This window comes from Ovis canadensis, chromosome 26 (assembly GCF_042477335.2).
Source record: "Ovis canadensis isolate MfBH-ARS-UI-01 breed Bighorn chromosome 26, ARS-UI_OviCan_v2, whole genome shotgun sequence".
Taxonomy (NCBI): Eukaryota; Metazoa; Chordata; class Mammalia; order Artiodactyla; family Bovidae; genus Ovis; species Ovis canadensis.
The window spans coordinates 22,126,273-22,144,037 of record NC_091270.1 but is presented as its reverse complement, the minus strand read 5'-3'; the positions used below and the strand labels follow the sequence as shown (position 1 = coordinate 22,144,037).

Here is a 17,765-nt window from a genome sequence, read left to right as displayed (position 1 = left end):
GTAACGAGGGGCCAGGAAAGGAGCTTGGAGAGATGCGCGGGGAGGGGGAGGGGGGGCGAACGCGCCCCACTCGGCCCCTCGGGCCCTCGGGCCCTCGATCGGCTTGCAGGATGGAGGAAGGGCTGGGGCCAGGGAGAAGGCAAGACGAGGGCGTGGACCGTTCCTCGGAGCCCCGGAAGGACACAGCCCTGCTCCGGACTTTCACAACCCCAGTGGGGCCCGTTCCAAACTTCTGACCTCAGAACTGTAAGATAAACTAGTTTTATTTAACTTTCTAACTATGTGGTGAGTTTTTGTAGCAACAATTTGTAGCCTGAGGAATTTTCCCAGTAGGCACTACAAGTATTGTAATGTGACTGTGATATTATATTGCGAGCGAGGAGGCGGATGCCTCAGGAGGGCAAAAGCAAGTCTTTATCCGGTACCACTGTGTCTGTGTCTTTCGTGTCGGGTCTCACGAAAGTGGCGTTTAAAATCAGAGGGGAACGAATGAATTAGTCAAAAAATGTCACTACCTCTGTGTATTTTGGGGAAAAGTTATAAACATAACAACCTACATGAAAATAAAAGCCAAGTAGTGGGGGAACTTACAGTTAACCTAAAAAGTTTAGCAGTTAACCTAAAAAGTAAAAAAGCATACTAAAAAAAAAAATACAGGGTAATCATTCTGCAGTCTTCACATGGAGGAGATTTTACTTGGCGTGATACTAAGACTAAGTATTGATTCTCCAAAGGTCTTAGCGTCTCCACGGAGCAATCAGAGAGCAGAGTTGAATAAACTTGGCTGTGTCTGTGTGACAGGCCACAGAACGGACATGCTGAATGCTGTGAGGTCTGAGGGCCCTGGGCTACCCTGGGTGATGCCACCTGAACTCAGGTGTGGAATGTAATTAAAGAAAGCTGTAAGCTGATCAGTTGCACTGTAAATTGACTACAACTTAGTGGTAACAGAAGGGTGTGATCTGAACAGTAGCACCCACAGAAGCAAAGGGAAGCTCCTCTCCACTTCCCTGAAGATGAGGAAAAAAAAAGGCTAGTTCTCCTCACTAGCAACTTAGAACGTGGTCCAGCACTCCGCCTCCACTCGAGTTTTCATTTATTTTTACCTGTAAAACTGAAATGAGAGGGCACTGTGGTTCTAAAAGCCTTAAACACTGTTTGGAGTTTTGAATGAAATGAAGTTGTCCTCACAGCTGTCTCGAATCCAACCTGCTCACAGTTGCAATTAGCAATTTTAGTTATTGTTTCCTGCTGCTGTTAGTGGAGGAGTGTGAGCCGCCTGTCCTGTTTGCCTCTTGAGAGCCCTCAGATTCCCATTTAGATCAGATGTCTGCTGCTCCCTGATACAGCTCACGTTCTTCGGGGAAAGTTGACTCCAACCCCTGTCTCACGACAGGCAGTGATTTCTCCTGGGTTTCCTTGTTTTTGTTTCTGTGGACATTGAACCCTTGAAGTTCCTCAAGACCTTTATAGATGGTCCAAAGTCAAAAATATACTCCTAATGACACTGAAACATTATTTGTGTTGAACTTGGAGTAATGTTGGTGGATAAACCCACTAGCACCTTGGCATCAAGGCCAAGTTGGCATCAATACCAGAGTGCATAGTGGCCATGTGTCCATCACCATGGACTCTCATGAAAAACCATTCATTTCACTTAAGAATACCCTCAATGAAACAACAAACATTAATTATGTTAAATTATGACCTTGAGTACACTTCCTTTTATCAATAACGTTGTGTGAGTAAATGATACATTTGCGTGAAGCCCGTTTGATGCACCCCATCTGATGTACCATAGTTCTTCAGAGAAAAAAGTTTGATTTGTGAGCTGAACTAGCTAGTATTTTCATAGAACAGAATTTTTACTCGAGTAACAGGTATACCTGCCAGAATAACCATAGGTTTTGGTTTTTTTTTTTAATCAAAAGTGAACAAAATGGTGCTGTCACTTCAGGGAAGAACTGACTGTATTGCTGATAATAATAAAAGTTGAGCTTTTAAATGAAAATTAGAATCTTGAAAAACCTACTTTTGCTCTTGTGAACTTGACATGTTCGCAATAATTGGACTGATTTTTACTTCTGTGGTGATAATTCTTGTGTTTTCAGTATCACATCAACATTTAGAAAGCCAGCATAACGCAGTGAAGCATTTTTTTATACAGCAGTTCTTGGGGTCTAAAAATCTTGCATAGGTAAATTTCAAAGTGCAAGGCAGACCAGTGGATTTCGATGTAACAGCGTTCAAAAATTTGACGTGTCAAACTCTACATTGCTAACAACATTTAAGAAATGACCAGTTCCTGTGTTTTAGTATAATATGAAATAATATTATCTGAAGGCTATTAAACTCCTTCCCTCTTCCAATCACACCTAAGCCTGGATTTTCTTCAGATGCCTCAGCCAAAAAAAAAAAAACTACGGCAACAGATTGAATGTGGAGAATCCAGCTGTATTCAACCAAGCCAGACATTAAAGAGACTTAAAAATTTTAAAGTCTCGCTCTCCTAAATTCGTTTTGAAATTCTTTCCCATAAAATATATTAACATATAAAGGGCTTATTACTGTTTCCTAAAAAGAGTTACCAAATATTTTAAACTTCTCACTTTGATTTCCAATATAGTAAATAGCAATCGGTATAACTTAGGTTTAAAAAAAAAAACTCCTTGTGTAAAGGGCTGCTGAACCCCCACTGATCTAGGATAGCGGTCCCCAGCTTTTGGCAGCAGGGACTGGTTTCATGGAAGAAACTTTTCCACACACCGGGGAGATGGAGTGAGGGATGGTTTGGGGATGATTCAAGGGCATTACATTTATCGTGGACTTTATTTCTTATTATTTTATCAGCTCCACTTCAGATCATCAGGCATAGATCCCAGAGGCTGGGGATGTCTGCTCTAGGGCAAAGTGGCTGTAGGACAAACCAAACCGTAATTTGGTTTAGGGCTGAACTAGCCGCCTTGGGGCTCCCGAGACTCAAGTGGAGGTTATTGGGGGTTCTCAAAATGGAACTTGTTGACTCTGCCAACAATGCTACCAGAAATGCTCCTTCCTGTCTTTGGGCTGATGAATTAATATTGGGGTGAAACTTGGAACTCTGTAGAAAGTCTGCTTCAACCTGAAGACAGAGTTGAAGTAGGACAAGAAGCCCTTGATGTAATCCTCAGGGTGTATTTCACAGCTGGTTTGATTCAGCAGATCATTTCTCAACCTTCTTGTTCATGAGCAGACGAGCTTCTATTAAAGCCACATTGAGTTGGGTTTCTCTCATCTCCCCAGTACTCCATGCTGGAAACCTCTTCTGTATCCCTGCTCCTCACCTGCTACGTCCACTGGCACTAGGGCATTCATTCACTTGCTCACTCACTCACTCAGTCACATTTTTGAGTGCCCTAATCTAGGATCTATAACTCAGATGACCAATATATCTACTACTGCAGGCAGGAATCCCTCAGAAGAAATAGAGTAGCCATCATGGTCAACAAAAGAGCCCAAAATGCAGTACGTGGATGCAATCTCAAAAATGACAGAATGATCTCTGTTTGTTTCCAAGGCAAACCATTCAATATCACAGTAATCCAAGTCTATGCCCCAACCAGTAACGCTGGAGAAGCTGAAGTTGAACGGTTCTATGAAGACCTAAAAGACCTTTTAGAACTAACACTCAAAAAAGATGTCCTTTTCATTATAGGGGACTGGAATGCAAAAGTAGGAAGTTAAGAAACACCTGGAGTAACAGTCAAATTTGGCCTTGGAATGTGGCATGAAGCAGGGCAAAGACTAATAGAGTTTTGCCAAGAAAATGCACTGGTCATAGCAAACACCCTTTTCCAACAAAACAAGAGAAGACTCTACACATGGACATCAGCAGATGGTCAATGCCCAAATCAGATTGATTATATTTTTTGCAGCCAAAGATGGAGAAGCTCTATACAGTCAACAAAAACAAGACCAGGAGCTGACTGTGACTCAGATCATGAACTCCTTATTACCAAATTCAGACTTAAATTGAAGAAAGTAGGGAAAACCGAAAGACCATTCAGGTAATGACCTAAATCAAATCCCTTATGATTATACAGTGGAAGTGAGAAATAGATTTAAGGGCCTAGATCTGATAGAGTGCCTGATGAACTATGGAATGAGGTTCGTGACATTGTACAGGAGACAGGGATCAAGACCATCCCCATGGGAAAGCAAAATGGCTGTCTGGGGAGGCCTTACAAATAGCTGTGAAAAGAAGAGAAGTGAAAAGCAAGGGAGAAAAGGAAAGATATAAGCGTCTGAATGCAGAGTTCCAAAGAATATCAAGAAGAGATAAGAAAGCTTTCTTCAGCGATCAATGCAAAGAAATAGAGGAAAACAACAGAATGGGAAAGACCAGAGATCTCTTCAAGAAAATTAGAGATACCAAGGGAACATTTCATGCATAGATGGGCTCGATAAAGGACAGAAATGGTCTGGACCTAACAGAAGCAGAAGATATTAAGAAGAGGTGGCAAGAATACACGGAAGAACTGTACGAAAAAGGTCTTCACGACCCAGATAATCACAATGGTGTGATCACTCATCTAGAGCCAGACATCCTGGAATGTGAAGTCAAGTGGGCCTTAGAAAGCATCGCTATGAACAAAGCTAGTGGAGGTGATGGAATTCCAGTTAAGCTGTTTCAAATCCTGAAAGATGATGCTGTGAAAGTGCTGCACTCAATATGCCAGCAAATTTGGAAAACTCAGCAGTGGCCACAGGATTGGAAAAGGTCAGTTTTTATTCCAATCCCAAAGAAAGGCAATGCCAAAGAATGCTCAAACTACCGCACAATTGCGCTCATCTCACACGCTAGTAAAGTAATGCTCAAAATTCTCCAAGCCAGGCTTCAGCAATACATGAACCGTGAACTTCCTGATGTCCAAGCTGGTTTTAGAAAAGGCAGAGGAACCAAAGATCAAATTGCCAACATCTGCTGGATCATGGAGAAAGCAAGAGAGTTCCAGAAAAACATCTATTTCTGCTTTCTTGACTATGCCAAAGCCTTTGACTGTGTGGATCACAGGAAACTGTGGAAAATTCTGAAAGAGATGGGAATACCAGACCACCTAACCTGCCTCTTGAGAAATCTGTATGCAGGTCAGGAAGCACCAGTTAGAACTGGACATGGAACAACAGACTGGTTCCAAATAGGAAAAGGAGTATGCCAAGGCTGTATATTGTCACCCTGCTTATTTAACTCATATGCAGAGTACATCATGAGAAACGCTGGACTGGAAGAAACACAAGCTGGAATCAAGATTGCCGGGAGAAATATCAATAACCTCAAATATGCAGATGACAGCACCCTTACGGCAGAAAGTGAAGAGGAACTAAAAGCCTCTTGATGAAAGTGAAAGAGGAGAGTGGAAAAAGTTGGCTTAAAGCTCAACATTCAGAAAATGAAGATCATGGCATCTGGTCCCATCACTTCATGGGAAATAGATGGGGAAACAGTGGAAACAGTGTCAGACTTTATTTTTTTGGTCTCCAAAATCACTGCAGATGGTGATTGCAGCCATGAAATTAAAAGACGCTTACTCCTTGGAAGAAAAGTTATGAGCAACCTAGATAGCATATTCAAAAGCAGAGACATTACTTTGCTGACTAAGGTCCGTCTAGTCAAGGCTATGGTTTTTCCTGTGGTCATGTATGGATGTGAGAGTTGGACCTTGAAGAAGGCTGAGTGCCGAAGAATTGATGCTTTTGAACTGTGGTGTTGGAGAAGACTCTTGAGAGTCCCTTGGACTGCAAGGAGATCCAACCAGTCCATTCTGAAGGAGATCAGCCCTGGGATTTCTTTGGAAGGAATGATGCTAAAGCTGAAGCTCTAGTACTTTGGCCATGTCATGGGAAGAGTTGACTCATTGGAAAAGACTCTGATGCTGGGAGGGATTGGGGGCAGGAGGAGAAGGGGACGACCGAGGATGAGATGGCTGGATGGCATCACGGACTCAATGGACGTGAGTCTGAGTGAACTCCAGGAGTTGGTGATGGACAGGGAGGCCTGGAGTGCTGCGATTCATGGGGTCACAAAGAGTCGGATACGACTGAGCAACTGAACTGAACTTAACTGAATACAGGCAGGTCCCTGTGCCGCGTTTCTGCCATGTCAGCAGTGAGAGACGGATCGAGTTACCAGGACATGCAGTGACTTCAGACAGAGTGACTGGATAGAGGGTTGGGTAGCCGCCCCTTTAAATCACAATGTCAGGAACTGTCTCTTTCTTGCGGGGACACTGACATTAAAAAATGGAATGAGGAGCAAAAGGAAAAGGAGAGCATTTCAAGCTGAGAAAACAAGTACCAAGGTCCTGAGGCTGGATGGAAGGAAGGAGGTCAGTGAGCAGCAGCTCTAATAGACCAGTGGCTAAAATCCTTATAGTCATTCTTTTTTTTTTTTTAACTTTGTTGCTTTTTTCAAATTTATTTATTTTAGTTGAGGGTAATTTGTTTACAGTACTGACAGACAGCACATCTATCAACATGAATCGGCCGTAGGCCACGTGTGTCTCCTCCCTCCCAAACTGCCCTCCCATCTCCCAACACCTCACCCCTCCAGGTCATCATGGAGCAGCAACTTTGGGTGCCCTGCGTCATATGGCAAACTCCACTGATTGTCTATTTTATCTAAGGTAATTCAATGCTATTCTCTCAAATCATCCCACCTTCTCCTTCTCCCACTGTGTCCGAAAGTCTGTTCTTTATGTCTGTGTTTCCTTTGCTGCCCTGCATGTAAAATCATCAATATTATCTTTCTATTTATACGCATTAGTAAATGATATATGTCTTTCAGACTTACTTCACTGTATAATAGGCTCTAAGTTCATCCACCTCGTTAGAACGGACTCAAATGCATTGCTTTATATAGCTGAGTAAAATTCCATCGTGTATCTGCATGACAACTTCCTTATCTATTCTGACGATGGACATCTAGGTTGCTTCCATGTCCTCAGTTCAGTTCAGTTGCTCAGTCGTGTCCGACTCTTTGTGACCCCATGAACTGCAGCACGCCAGCCCTCCCTGTCCATCACCAATTCCTGGAGCTTACTCAAAACTCATGTCCATTGAGTCAGTGATGCCAGCCAAGCATCTCATCCTCTGTCGTCCTAGTTATCGTAAATAGCTCTACAATGAATATTGGGGTGCCTGTGTCTTTTTCAGTTATGGTTTCCTCAAGATATATGCCCAGTAGTGGGATTGCTGGGTCGTATGGTAGTTTTATTCCTAGTTTTTCAAAGAGTCTCTGTACTGTTCTCCGTGGTGGTTGTATCGGTATGCATTCGCACCAACAGTGTGAGAGTCATTCTCGACTCTGCTCCAGCCCGCCCCACATCCAACCCTTCAGTAAACTATCATTTCACTATCTCGGTGCCCCCAGAACCCAGCCCCCTCTCCCCACCGCATCAACGTGTGGTCCTGGCTCACGCAGGTCAGCGTCGCAGCCCCCATATTTCCACCCGCCAGCTCCTCCCTCTCCCTAGTCACTGCATCTCCTGCACAGCAGCTGCCATGGGTCAGCCCCATCCCCTTCAAAATCCACACGGTGGAGTCCTACCCCCAGCATCTCAGGATGTGACTGTATTTGCAGACAGGTCTTAGAGGTGGTGCGTGGAGTAAAATGAGGTCCTGAGGGTGGACTTAAATGCACAAGGACTGGCGTCCTTATAAGAAGGAAATTGCAACAGACACACCAGAAAAAGGTGATGATGGAAAGAAACACAGGGAGGCGATGGCCATCTCCAAGCCAAGGAGAGAGGGCTGGGACAGGGCCTTCCTCACCGCCCTTGGGAGGAACCAACTCCACCAGCACCTTGGCTTTGATTTTCTAGCACTCAGAACTGTGGCAGAGTGTCTGTTCTCTAAGCCCTTGGTCTGTGGAGCTTTGTTACAATGATGCAAAGAGCCAACTCATTGGAAAAGACCCTGACACTGGGAGAGATTGAGGGCAGGAGGAAGGGACGACAGGGGATGAGATGGTTGGATGGCGTCACCAACTCAATGGACATGAGTCTGAGCAAATTCCAGGAGATGGTGAAGGACAGGGAAGCCTGGTGTGCTGCAGTCCATGGGGTCACAAAGAGTCAGACTCGACTGAGCAACTGAACAACAATGATAAGCCCTGTCTGTGGAGCTGTGTTGCAGCAGCTGGGGTGAATGAATACAGCAGCTGAGGTGATCCTTGCATCAGCTCTCTGCTTGAGGTGGTTGACCCTTGGAGAACTCTGGGAGTTAGGGGCACTGGGGCGCCACGTTGTCAAAAATTGGAGTATTTAAAGGTGCTTCCTTGTGTACTATAGTATTTACCATTGAAAAAAATCCAGGAATAACTGGACCCTTGCAGTTTAAACCTGTGTTGTTCAACGGTCAACTGTCCTCCCATCTCAGAGTAAAACCCAAGTTAAGTCCCGCCTGTGCCCCTCACCCTCCCACCAGGAACCCCCTCTGCGGGGCGGGCAAGCAACCTCACCAGGAACCCCCTCCGTGGGGTGGGCGAGCACCCTCGGTGTAGCTGCAGGCTCCCAGCTGCAGCTGTGTAGTAAGTGTTCTGTCAGGACTGAGCCCTCCTCACCTTGACTTTACTCTTTGTCCCGGGAAGATAGTGTTGTCAACCAGTAACTCTGCTGTTTTCTTTGGAAATCTCTCAAAATTCCATTGAAGGGCAGCTGGGCAGCCTCTCCTCCAGACAGCAGACAGCTCCTGCGGGGGACCCCTCCCTGGTGGACGGTCCCTCCACAGGGTGCTGAGCAGACAGGGGCCTCAGCCCAGTTCGAGGGTCCTTTCCTGCCACGTCCGCCAGATGGGAACTCCTATCACTGACTGCCCAACTCCAGTGAGGTGTCCACATTGAACAGCCTCCATAAACCACTCAAACCCACACCCCCAAACCCATGAATGTCCTCTCTTCTCCCATCTGCATGAGGATATTCTTTACTGCAGTGAAGAACAGGTCTCACTGGGTCCCTGAGTTCCTCTGGTGGGTCATTTTGAAGAGCCAGCCGTCCTGATCTCTTGTAGCACAGGCCTTCCCAGGACCTGGAACTTTCCTCCCCATATAAGGACATGCTTGTCCTCTCTCTCTTTCCCAGTCTCTGTTACCTGTCCTCACAGAAACTGTCTTTTAACCGTCTTGAGTGACGTGTGCCACTTTGCCGTTATTTGCTCATATTGCAACAGACACTGCTAGTTTTCCCCAATATCCACACTCCCTGTTTATAACAGTTTCCTGATTTTTACCCGACATGACTACCTAAAAGAAGAGGCTGTTTCCCAGTTTTTCTGCACCTAGATGATTTGCCTAGCCAATGAAATAGAAAAGAAAGTGGTGTATGTGGGGTATAAGATGCATTGTGTATGCCTCTTATTGGGTGAAATCATATGTAATGGCTGGAGCATCAGCAGCCATGTTGGCAGGCACACAGAGCAGAACAATCATGAAAATAACTTGAATTCCTGATACTGTGGTGCACCATACCAGCACTGTACTTATTACTTCCAGAGTTCTTATAAGCAAAAACACAAAAATCCTTCTTAACATGTTCAAGCTTGTTTTAGGATTTTGTTATTTGTAGCCAAACCTGATCCTAATCCCCCCTTCTCTGCCTTACATTGCATTTACTTCTATGTGACATAGTATGCGCTGTCTCTCCCTTGTAATAAGGTAGGCTCCTAAAGGGATAGGACTTTGTGTTTTTACTTGATTTTCTAGGCATCGATCCAGGCTGTATAAACAATTAAAATTTGAATGAATTAAAGAGAAAATTTGCACTCCAGGAAGATGTGCCATGTTTTTTCTCTAGGATTTGCTGATATCCCAACACACTGCCACTATGTAGAAACACAGAGCGTGCTTTCCTAATCCATGCCCCTGTCTCTGGCACTGCTCATCAGAGTCACTGAGACAGATCTATAGACCCAGGTTTGTACAAGGGAATCCCTCTCTCCAGCCTCCAGTGTTGGATCCAAGATAATGAAGTCACAGACCATCAGGTACAGATTATGAGCCAAACTGGACTAAACACTGGAGCACAGAAGTCGTGGAATTGCACTCACAATCGGTGCCTTGGAAACCCCAACCAGACGTGTTGAGGCTTCGAGAGAAGAACAAATGACCTTTGAGAGAGACAAAGGCACATTGCAAGCAGCCCGTGTGCCCCGAAAGAAAGAGGGAGAGGAAGGCATGCCCATTCTCTGCTGTAATTCCCAGCAGCAGGTTCATGCAGGTCCCTTGGTTCTTCATGATAAATTCCCTTACCTAATCCACTCTCAGTAGGTTTGCATTGCTTGTATGGGAACAGTCCTGCTAAGACTTGTTAAAACTTTTTAGGGTATGTGCTCTTAAGGACAACTGTGAAGCTCTTCCCAGTCTGGTCCAGACCTGCCTTTCTATCACCATATTCCATTGCTCACCGCCTTCTAAACCAAGCTGCGCTCACACAAGCCCCTTACATTGTCTAAGACAGCCATGCTGTTCAGAACCTTAGCATTTTGTAAGCACTATCATTTCTGCTGGAATATTCTTCCTCTTATTCAACCATCTGGACCTGGCTCAAACTTTCTTCATGCTGAAAGTGCCCCCAGTCCTTGGCCCCTCCCCCTTCACTAGAGCTGGTAAATGCCCTTGGCCATCAACACTCCCCTGAGAGTGCCTCTATTACAAGATTTACCCTCAGTTACTGCAGTTCTTTGAGATCCCCATTGGTGTTTCTCTTACCCGAGAACATGCTTTTATTTTTTTTTTAATTTTTATTTTTAAGGTGCCAGAAATATTCACTATCCTTTTAATTAAGAATTCATTGAAATGTACATGCTTCCCAGAATCAAATCCGACCAGAGCAACATTTAGTCAGAAAAAGCTATGACAAACAAAAGATCAAGCTATTCATTTCTAAATAAATCAACAACTGATTGAAAATTATTAAACTAGATGAATAATTTATCTGAGTAAATAAGCAGTTACATAATCTTATATATTTTAATTTAGAGAATAAAAAGAATTTTAAATGTGTTTTACTTGGTTATTAATTTATACTGCCATAGCAGTGGTAGCATATTTTGAATATTACCACAAACATTCTCAGATAGAAGCAAACCTTATACAGTTGGAATTTTGTAAAAGGAGCTGCTTTTCTACTTTTCAGACACTGAACACCAAATTCTTGACTATGATTACCACATAGTACCTATCCAGTGATGGTTTACCTATCTGTAAAAATACCTGAGAGGTAGTTCACTTTGGGACATCATATATATATATTTTTTTGGACATCATATTTTTTAAAAGAAGACACTCATGGGGAAATTACATCACTAACTAAGGATAATGAAACGCAGGCAATAAGTGAAGAACTATAAAGATATCACAATAAATATAAACTACAAAACTCTGAGAGAACATGCTTTTAAAGCCGTCTCTTTCTCCACTTTGTCGCCTCCACCCAGACCACTGTCCCCACATCAGATGCTCAGTCCTTCGCTCAGCCTTTTCAAGGCTGTCTGTGATCAACCTTTGCCTACTGAACATGCCTCCCCACCCCATCCCACTCTCAGCCCCTCTAGCTCCCCAGACATGCTTGAGTGAGTCCATTTCCACCCCTGATTCGGCACATCCATTGTTTGCTGCTGTTGCTGCTAAGTCACTTCAGTCGTGTCCGACTCTGTGCGACCCCATAGACGGCAGCGTACTAGGCTCCTCTGTCCCTGGGATTCTCCAGGCAAGAATACTGGAGTGGGTTGCCATTTCCTTCTCCAGTGCATGAAAGTGAAAGTGAAAGTGAAGCCACTCAGTCGTGCCCAACTCTTAGCGACCCCATGGACTGTAGCCTACCAGGCTCCTTCGTCCATGGGATTTTCCAGGCAAGAGTACTGGAGTGGGTTGTCATTGCCTTCTCCCCATTGTTTGCTAATGACCCCCAAATCCACAGATATCTTCTGATCTACAAACAACAAACAGACTGCCCTCTTGACATCTGAGCCTGGAAATTCGACAAGAACTTTAAATTTTCTTAGCAGAAACTATCTCCAACACCACCACCCTGCTCTTTTCCTGGAAGCATCTCAGTTTGGTGCTAAGAAACATTTAATTGCCTTCAGTCTTCCTTTAGCTTCATACCTGCACATCCCACGCTACATATCATCCATGTGGCTGGCAGCCTTTCTTTATTCCAATTCCTTTCTTAAGAGATGTCTGTTGACATCCGTCTTCTCCATTGCTACCAGGGACTTGGCTGAGTCCTGATCTGGTCTCTGCTCGCCTGGACTGCTGTTCTGCTGCCTGGCTTCAAACCCTTCCCACCTTGCTGCCAGTGCCCCGTCACTACAATAAGCCTCATCTCACTCTCCCCCTCCGAGAAGCCTTCAGGGACTCCCCTTTTCCGCCGTGACACGTCCTTTCTAATTCAGGCTCCGTGACATATTTAAGCCTGACATATGGTGAGAACTTGTTTTGTGTGTACATTTCAATTTGTCCCAGATAAACTATGTGTAACTTACTAGACTAACTGACAATGATGTCTGCAGAACAGAACAAGTAGTAAGACGAGAACATTGAGGAGACGGCAAGATGAGGTCGCTGGCACCTAGACCTCTCCGTGGTGAGACCACGGCTTTATCCTGAAGCAGGCTTTTGGAGCCCGGTGTACAAAGAAGTATAAGTTGTCTTTGCGTTTGACACTCAGTTCAGTTCAGACCAGGAGCTGACTGTGGCTCAGATCATGAGCTCCTTATTACCAAATTCAGACTTAAATTGAAGAAAGTAGGGAAAACCACTAGACCATTCAGGTATGACCTAAATCAAATCCCTTATGATTATACAGTGGAAGTGAGAAATAGATTTAAGGGCCTAGATCTGATAGATAGAGTGCCTGATGAACTATGGAATGAGGTTCGTGACATCATACAGGAGACAGGGATCAAGACCATCCTCATGGAAAAGAAATGCAAAAAGGCAAAATGGCTGTCTGGGGAGGCCTTACAAATAGCTGTGAAAACAAGAGAGGCGAAAAGCAAAGGAGAAAAGGAAAGATATAAGCATCTGAATGCAGAGTTCCAAAGAATATCAAGAAGAGATAAGAAAGCTTTCTTCAGTGATCAATGCAAAGAAATAGAGGAAAACAACAGAATGGGAAAGACCAGAAATCTCTTCAAGAAAATTAGAGATACCAAGGGAATATTTCATGCATAGATGGGCTCGATAAAGGACAGAAATGGTCTGGACCTAACAGAAGCAGAAGATATTAAGAAGAGGTGGCAAGAATACACGGAAGAACTGTACAAAAAAGATCTTCACGACCCAGATAATCATGATGATGTGATCACTCATCTAGAGCCAGACATCTTGGAAAGTGAAGTCAAGTGGGCCTTAGAAAGCATCACTACGAACAAAGCTAGTGGAGGTGATGGCATTCCAGTTGAGCCCTTTCAAATCCTGAAAGATGATGCTGTGAAAGTGCTGCACTCAATATGCCAGCAAATTTGGAAAACTCAGCAGTGGCCACATCTCACATGCTAGTAAAGTAATGCTCAAAATTCTCCAAGCCAGGCTTCAGCAATACATGAACTGTGAACTTCCAGATGTTCAAGCTGGTTTTAGAAAAGGCAGAGGAACCAGAGATCAAATTGCCAACATCCGCTGGATCATGGAGAAAGTAAGAGAGTTCCAGGAAAACATCTTATTTCTGCTTTCTTGACTATGCCAAAGCCTTTGACTGTGTGGATCACAAGAAACTGTGGAAAATTCTGAAAGAGATGGGAATCCCAGACCACCTGACCTGCCTCTTGAGAAATCTGTATGCAGGTCAGGAAGCACCAGTTAGAACTGGACATGGACCAACAGACTGGTTCCAAATAGGAAAAGGAGTACATCAAGGCTGTATATTGTCACCCTGCTTATTTAACTTCTATGCAGAGTACATCATGAGAAATGCTGGACTGGAAGAAACACAAGCTGGAATCAAGATTGCCGGGAGAAGTATCAGTAACCTCAAATATGCAGATGACACCACCCTTATGGCAGAAAGTGAGGAGGAGCTAAAAAGCCTCTTGATGAAAGTGAAAGAGGAGAGTGGAAAAAGTTGGCTTAAAGCTCAACATTCAGAAAACAAAGATCATGGCATCTGGTCCCATCACTTCATGGGAAATAGATGGGGAAACAGTGGAAACAGTGTCAGACTTTATATTTTTTGGCTCCAAAATCACTGCAGATGGTGTTTGCAGCCATGAAATTAAAAGACGCTTACTCCTTGGAAGAAAAGTTATGACCAATCTAGATAGTATATTCAAAAGCAGAGACATTACTTTGCTGACTAAGGTCCATCTAGTCAAGGCTATGGTTTTTCCTGTGGTCGTGTATGGATGTGAGAGTTGGACTGTGAAGAAGGCTGAGCACCGAAGAATTGATGCTTTTGAACTGTGGTGTTGGAGAAGACTCTTGAGAGTCCCTTGGACTGCAAGGAGATCCAACCAGTCCATTCTGAAGGAGATCAGCCCTGGGATTTCTTTGGAAGGAATGATGCTAAAGCTGAAACTCCAGTACTTTGGCCATGTCATGGGAAGAGTTGACTCATTGGAAAAGACTCTGATGCTGGGAGGGATTGGGGGCAGGAGGAGAAGGGGACGACAGAGGATGAGATGGCTGGATGGCATCACGGACTCGATGGACGTGAGTCTGAGTGAACTCCGGGAGATGGTGATGGACAGGGAGGCCTGGTGTGCTGCGATTCATGGGGTCGCAAAGAGTTGGACACAACTGAGCGACTGAACTGAACTGAACTGAACATTAGCAACAGTTGCCTCTGATATATGGACACACAGCTTATGGTTGCCATGCACAGCCCAGGACGCTGACTGATATAAGGCTCTCTAATGGTCTTGCCAAGTCCAGGTATAACTGGGGATCGGAGTCAGCTGAACTATGATTTATACACCGATAAGATAGACAACCATGTCTCTTCCCCCACACCCTGGAAGAGGGGACATGCACTCGTGCGTGTGTGTGCACACACACACACACACAAGCAACTGCAGTAACAATTGCAGGCATCGGCTGATAGGCCTGGGAAAATTTTTTTGGCGTTGGTATCAGAGATTGCCAATATCAGTTCTCCCCTTCTTTGTGGAAAGAGTCTAGAGTCAGACTGGGAATACTTCTGTGCAGCCGGATGACTGCCTTTCCTAACTCCCCCTTGTAGCCAAGTGTGGCCGCATTGACTACATTTTGGTCAATGAAATGCAAGCGTAGTTGTTGTGAGATCTCTGGCAAATGCCTTGGGAAAAAGGAGTGCTTCCTTTCTTTCCCAATTATCTTTTCTGGGGTGGAATGAAAAAGTGATGGCCAGAGCTTGAAGGACTACTTTGGGCCACATGGCAGAGGCGTAAGATGGAAAGAGTTGGGATCTCGGAGCTTCTAGGGTCATTGCTGAGTGTGTGTGTGTGTGTGTGTGTGTGTGTGTGTGTGTGTGTGTGTGTACTGTAGTTACAGCAAATCCTAACTGAGAGGATGGTACTTGGAAGCTGGAGTCCATGGCTCCCTTTGTGGGTGACCGTGAAAGATTAAGGTAGATAGAGGTGATGATTTCACATGTTTGCCACCTGGCACCTTGGAGAAGGTTGACTGTTCCCTCATTAACTCCTCCTACGTGTTGGGCAGGGGAGTTTTTGACCCTATATTGCCCAGCTGGGACTGTCACGGTGCTATGGAAATGAACAAAAAGGTGGTTGAAGATACTAAAATGTGCTAAATCATCTCAGGTTTCAGTGTAATGTCACCTTTCCACTGTATTTTTATTTTTAGTGTGCGCAGAGGTGCGTGTCCTAGGGATCATTAACTTGGTGGCATCAACCAGCAGGGTGCAAGTATAACTGATGATTTATTGCTTTGTTTCATGAGTTAAGCAAGCCTGCTTTCTTCTCTTTCTCTTTTTTTTAAATTGGGGTATAAAAATTTTTTTTTTATATTTTGCAACATTTTACAATGTTGCATTAGTTTCCGCTGTACAGCAAAGTGAATCAGCCGGATGTGCACGTATACCCCCTCCCTCCTGAACCTCCCTCCCACTCCCCTCACCCCGCCCATCTAGGTTGTCACAGAGCACAGAGTTGAGCTGCCTGGGCTGTACAGCAGCGTTCCACTAGCCACCTGTTTCACACATGGCGGTGCACACAGGTCAGGCTCCAGCTCCCAGCTCACCCCACACCTGCGTCCTCCCAGTGTTCACACGTCGGTTCCCTACGTCTGCATCTCTTTCTTTTCCTGCCCTGTGACTAGGTTCGCCAGTACCATTTTCCACTTGTATGTGTTAATAGCAGAGATGTGGATGGACCTAGAGACTGTCCCACAGAGGGGAGTAAGCTGGAAAGAGAAAAGGCGCATTTTCTGGAGCGATCACTAACTTTCCGGGTTCTCCCAAAAGACCCTCTCTACCTATGCTCCCCTAGTGGGATTAACTATTTAATCACCTACTCTGTCCCTTTACCCTGTCCCTATCGAAACCCTTCACTCTTCAGGGGGAAGCGGGGAATTACAGGTCCCTGCTGAATGTATGTCTCTGTGCCAGGGATGGGGTTGCTGTTGAGACTGAAACAGGCAGGAATGGCCAAGACACAACGTGGGTTTCTTTTCTCATTTGCTCAATGCATAGGAGTTGCTCAGCTGGTTTCTGGATTACTTTCGGAGGAAATTTTTCTTATTTGTCACTGTAGATTCAATGTGTCCACGGGAAGAGGTGAGTTCAGGAGTTCAGGTAGATTCTGATTGCAGAATCCACCTGGTTTAATTTTTCAAGGAAACTGCATATTGTCTTCCATCATGGCTATACCAACTTACACTCCCCAAAACAGTGCACAAGACTTTCCTTTTTCTACACATCCTTGCTAGTATATTGTGTCTTATCTATTTAAAGATAGCCTGCTAAATGTTATGTAGCAGCCTGGACAGGTGGTGGAGAATGAATACATGTCTATGCATTGCTGAGTCCCTTCACTTTCCACCTGAAATCAAAACATTGTTGATTGGCTATCCTATAATATAAAATAAAAAGTTAAAAAAATAGTCATTCAACAGATCTAAGGTGACATCTAATTCTGGTTTTGATTTGGAGCCTTTAGGAATTTGAATCAATTCAGTCCAGTCGCTCAGTTGTGTCCAACTCTTTGCGACCCCATAGGCTGCAGCACGCCAGGCTTCCCTGTCCATCACCAACTCCTGGAGCTTGCTCAAACTCATTTCCAACGAGCTGGTGATGCCATCCAGCCATCTCATCCTCTCTTGTTCCCTTCTCCTCCTGTCGTCAATCTTTCCCAGTAGCAGGGTCTTTCCCAATGAGTCAGTTCTTCGCATCAGGTGGCCAAAGGATTGGAGCTTCAGCTTCAGCATCAGTCCTTCCAATGAATATTCAGGACTGATCTCCTTTAGAATGGACTGGTTGGATCTCGTTGCAGACCAAGGGACTCCCAAGAGTCTTCTCCAATACCACAATTTGAAAGTATCAATTCTATAGCTCTCAGCTTTCTTTATATTCCAACTCTCACATCCATACATGACTACTGGAAAAACCATAGCTTTGACTAGGCAGACCTCTGTCGGTATACTAATGTCTCAGCTTTTTAGTATGCTGTCTAGGTTAGTCATAGTTTTTTTTTTTTTTAAAGGAGCAAGTGTCTTTTAATTTCATGGCTGCGGTTGCCATCTGCAGTGATTTTGGAGGATAAGAAAATAAAATCTCTCACTGTTTCCATGGTTT

General features: G+C 44.5%; 1 long non-coding RNA gene across 2 annotated transcripts in view; it reads left to right on the top strand.

Moving 5' to 3' along the window:
• Nucleotides 1–17,765, top strand: part of LOC138430976 (uncharacterized) — a 176,442-nt gene continuing 158,677 nt past the window's right edge. Inside the window, exon 1 of one of the 2 annotated variants that reach the window (XR_011253473.1) lies at nucleotides 1–246. This is a non-coding gene — a long non-coding RNA (uncharacterized lncRNA). The remainder of the gene's footprint in view (nucleotides 247–17,765) is intronic. The other variant, XR_011253474.1, reaches the window with a different exon arrangement.